Raw genomic sequence first — 5,065 nt, 5'->3', positions numbered from 1 at the left:
TGTAAGTAAACATGAAACACAATATTATATCCCTTACTAAACTGGACACAAATGTGGAGAAAATGTGAGTGGAGCTTGTTCCTGTTAAACTTGCCACTACAATGTAATCGAACTGTAGGAAAGTCAATCACTTTAATTGCACTTCCATCCTTCACCACTAGAGGACAGATCTTTAATATTACTGAGTTCCCTATCTGTCAGCAAGAGAGTTTCTCTGGGCACTTCAACACTTCCTTTATTTCCAAAGGAGAATATTCTCTAGCAAGATAATATCTCTATAAAAGAGAACATTTCCTCTAAAAGAGGCTTGTTTCTTCCGGTCGAGTTTGCAGATGAGTTAGGCGGTTCCCCTGCGGGTGAACTTTCTAGAAATTAACTTTAAAAGCCACACACACATGAAAAGCCGAAAATGTGTCATTTGTGTAGAGAAAAATAACTACAATAATAATAATGAGCTTAGATTTGTGTTGTGCTCTAATGGCTCGTTTTCACTGAGCGGTATGGTACAGTACGGTACGGGTCGGTAAACCATGAATCGGCTAGCGTTTCCACTGCCAACAGTTCCCTTACTTGATAGGCGTGGTGTAGCCTGTAGTGGTGTATAAAACCCCACACTGCCTCTTTTCGTTTTCATTTAAAGAAATCTTAAACATTATAGCCACACAAATATGGTTCAGGCAAAGCGTATTGATTATATTCACTGAACTGCGTGGTGTAGCCTATGCCGGAAAGAAGCGATCAACGCCATTTTGCGCTTGAAGAAGAAAGCAGCATATAAACAACAATGGATGACATACAGCAGATATTGTTCTTGCTTCTCGGCATGTTTGTCACAAGAAGCCAAGCGCCGGCGTTTCTCAATACCAAGTACGCAAAGTTTGGACTTGCCAAGTCCGACTCAGGAGAATGGGAGACTCCCGAGGACACGAGTCCGGTAATTCTGCTAATGGAACATTATCAATGGAACATGCATCATTCAGCTCTGCGACTACGGTTATCTCTGTATGTATATTTTAGGCAACAATAAAACGAAATATGTTATAAAACACCACTCTGCCTCTTTACGTTTTCATTTAAAGAAATCTTAAACATTATAGCCACACAAATGTGGTTCAGGCAACGCATATTGATTATATTCACTGCATGTAACATTAGCCTACTTAAAACAAAATGAAATATAAAACACAACCCAAAAAAGTCCCACAACTTTTTGTTTAAATATAATATAAAAATATTAAACATTTTAATATGGTCCAGGCAATATGTGCATTTGTACTAAACAACAGATGTTCCAGTAAACAACATTACATATCATCTTCACTAATAAAATTAAAAATGACACAACTCAACCCAGTCTCTTTTTGATAAAATTTTAGTTTTATCAATATTAGCCATTATAAAAGTAGAAGTAAAAGGTACAAGAAGCTATACAATAAGAAATAAAGCAAACAATTCAGTCAAACATACAAAGTCAGCGCTCTAGTCTAAACTTACAACTGAAAGTTAAATAGCTTAAATATATAAAGTTGTGAAACTTCACTTAGCCCTCAGCCAAAACGATTGGCCAGGGAACAAATTATAGATTCACGAGACCAAATGTCGGCCGTTAGATATACAGAAGAAGAATTATATCACATGTTTAACCACTACAGAGACGTCAGAGTCGGTGGCAAACATCAGAAGGACTAGCCGAGGAAAGGCTGTTACATGAGCATTGAGCGCCCGGTGATCGCCTGGATCTCACAACCTGGATCAAATTTAGTAAACCACAGATTTGAGCTTTAAAAAAATACATTCTCGCCTGAAAATTTTCATTTCATTTCGTGACACAGTGGTATTATATTTCAACTGTATATTAAAAAATGGCGCTTCTTATGTTGTCATTCCCCTTTTTGACGATACTCTGTCAACCAATCAACGTCCTGCAGTGAGTCTAGCTCCACCCTTTAGTGCTAGGAACCCCAACGGAAGGGAACCATTCACAACTTTTGACAGTGGAAACAGAAATAATTGCGTACCGCTCAGTGGAAACGAGCCATAACTTTAAATGAATGATTGAAACCTCTTCCAGCAGCGGTCGGGACGAGTAGAGCGCAGTCTGGACGGTTTAGAAGTTGCAGATGTCCTGATCAGGTCAGTGTGCACATGATGATGGACAGGAGTCATAGTCCCATACTCCATTTCAATGAAGTCATTCAACTGTGCTCTCAGAGTTACAGTTATATTCATAAAGAGCCTTCGAGTCCCACCAGGTGTAATCCACGTTTAGAGAGTTGGGTCACTCTCACACTCTTTACTGTAGATACAACTGTATATTTATGACACTTTGACACACTGATCACTCGAATATACAGCTACAGATTATCTCACTAAAAACCCGTCAGTCATGAATGATCACGTCTGATTGCTGATCTCTGATTGGCTGAATCAGATCTGCAGTGGGCCGGTGTATTTACACATCATGATGACTGATTTTATGGACTACATGCACACTTGAGTTTTGTTTATTAACCAATTAGTCTATAAAATGTAGGAGTTTGAAAACCGCCAAACCAATTTTTACCAGCACAATCAAACTCAAAACTGCCCAAATCTGGCAGCACTGGCTTCATGTCATCACTGTTTCCAAATGTCACTGGTTCGTCACTAGGGGGCGATGATCTCTGTGAACCCATGAACCACTGTCTATTTCATTTTACCTGATCTCAGATCAGTTTTTTAAATATTAATGTTTATTGACACATTTTTATAATAAAAAAGGAGTTGTAGTTAAAAGTGTCTAATTGGTCTGATTACCAAGCTCTCCATAAGACACACAAAACAAGCCCTTCAATTTAATGAACTAACACATATTATAAAGACATTTCATATTTACTGGTATTAGATGATTTGGTAATTGCATTGAATAGATTAGACTTTAAATAAAAACATTTGCATTTGGTGTGTAAAAGGTGTTTGTATGCTGAGTTTCCGCTGTTCTGACCAGCGTGTGGCGTTTCCAGAGCTTCAATACAGTGAATCATTATGCAAATCAATCGGTTCAATGGTTTCTAAAAGCTTTGTTTCTCCATCACTAGAGCAACATGATGTTGGTTCACTCTTGAGTTGATAACAGCAGGCCAGAGAGCAAACTTTGCCTGGCCCACCTCCACTTCTGGCTGGGTCCCCGGCCCAAAACTGGCCCAACACACTGAACATGGACACACAGAGCTTCCTCTGGCCCAGATGTGGCCCACACCCTGTAAAGTGACTCTTATTGACTGATATGGCCCAGGTCTGGCCCAGGCACTGTAAGACAGATCTGGCTGAGAGTCGGCTGGGCAGAAACTGGCAGTGAAACACACATTCAACCAAGAGTTTTTATTATACAATTAACAAATACACTTTAATATAAACATGTATGAACAATGAACAAATACACTATGACAGTGGTTCCCAACCTTTTTTGTCTGAGACCCCCTTTTTCCCAAGAAAATATTTCAGGGCCCCCCCTTCACATTTAATGATATTATCACTCTTGTAAGCTTGCAGCAAGGATGACAGAAAAAATACTTTTCAAACAAACGGTATATTTATTACTATAAACAGATAATTAATATATTTATATATGCAAAAATAATAGCATATACTGAAAATACAATAAACAAAAACATCAATAGGCCATTTGTAATTATTTATTTTCTCCTAAGTAGCCTATAAATTGGCCCTATTTGAAATGAAATATCAGTATTCAATACAATACAAAAATAGCAGTATTCACAAAAGAACAAATAGGATATTTCAAAATGAATGCTGTCTGCGACCTCAATACTTGAATGTTATTATACTCACTGCATGTTATTTGATTAATATCAATCAGTGTGAGGATTGCTGCTGGCAGTTAGTAATAATTTTGTCAATTCGTGGAGAGATCTTTGACAGGGCAAGACGCATATCATCCTCAAGGGTCAGTCTGGCCCTGTATTTAGTTTTAAGGGCTGTCATGGTTGAAAACCCAGCTTCACAAAGGTAGGTGGTGCTGAAGGGAATCAGCACCTTCATTGCAGCTGTGTGACAGACTGGGTGTTCTTCTGCAATTTCAGACCAGAATGATTCCAATGGGACCTCACTGAAACGGGCTCTCAGGCTGGCATCAGAGGATATTTCTATAAGCTCTTCCAGAAGTCTTGATGGCAGAGAAGCTGGAAGCTTTGCTTCAATATTCTCAGTGAAGGGGTTTCTGATCCACAGAAAATCAGCTGCTTGCTCCTCAGTAAGAGCTGGGAAATAACTATTAAATTTCTCCAGGACCTTTGATAGATGCACTGTTATTTGACGTTGAATGATTTTAAAATTCAAATGTCTGTCTGCAATAAATGCATGGGTGTGCTCGAACATGTCACTGATTCCGGAGGAGACACGGGTTTTCCACAGGTGCAGTTTTCTTTTAAAAGCCTCAACTCGTTCGTGCTGCACCACAGTGTTTATGTTTGCACCTTGCATTGCTCTGTTAAGCTTGTTCATTTCACCGAATATGTCTGAAAGGTAGCTGAGTTGAGCGAGCCATTTGTCATCGTCCAAAAACTCAGCAAGGTCTGGTCTCTTGTCCGCAAGAAAGTCACGCAACTCCTCCCTCAGGCTGAACAGACGCATCAGCACCCGCCCTCTGGACAGCCACCTCACGTCAGTGTGCATCAGCAGGGTATGGTAATCAGCGCCTACCTCCTCGCAGAGCGCAGTGAATAACCGGGAGTTGGTGGCTCTGGCTTTCACAAAGTTCACAATTTTTACGGCCACATCTAAAACTCCATGGAGACTGGGTTCCATTTCTTTTGTAGCAAGCGCCTCTCTGTGCAGAAAGCAGTGCGTTGAAATCGCAAGGGGTGCAACACCTTTGATACGCTGAACTACCCCGGACTGCCTGCCAGTCATCGCAGCAGCTCCATCAGTACATACACCAATACAGTCGCTCCAGTTTATCTCATTTGATCTCATGAAATTATCCAAAGATTCAAAAATATCGTTTGCCGTCGTCGTGGTACGCAGCTCTTTACAAAACAAAAAATCTTCTTTTATTTCGTTTTCC

Source organism: Rutilus rutilus (assembly GCF_951802725.1).
Source record: "Rutilus rutilus genome assembly, chromosome: 23".
NCBI classification, from domain to species: Eukaryota; Metazoa; Chordata; class Actinopteri; order Cypriniformes; family Leuciscidae; genus Rutilus; species Rutilus rutilus.
This window is presented reverse-complemented; position numbering follows the sequence as displayed.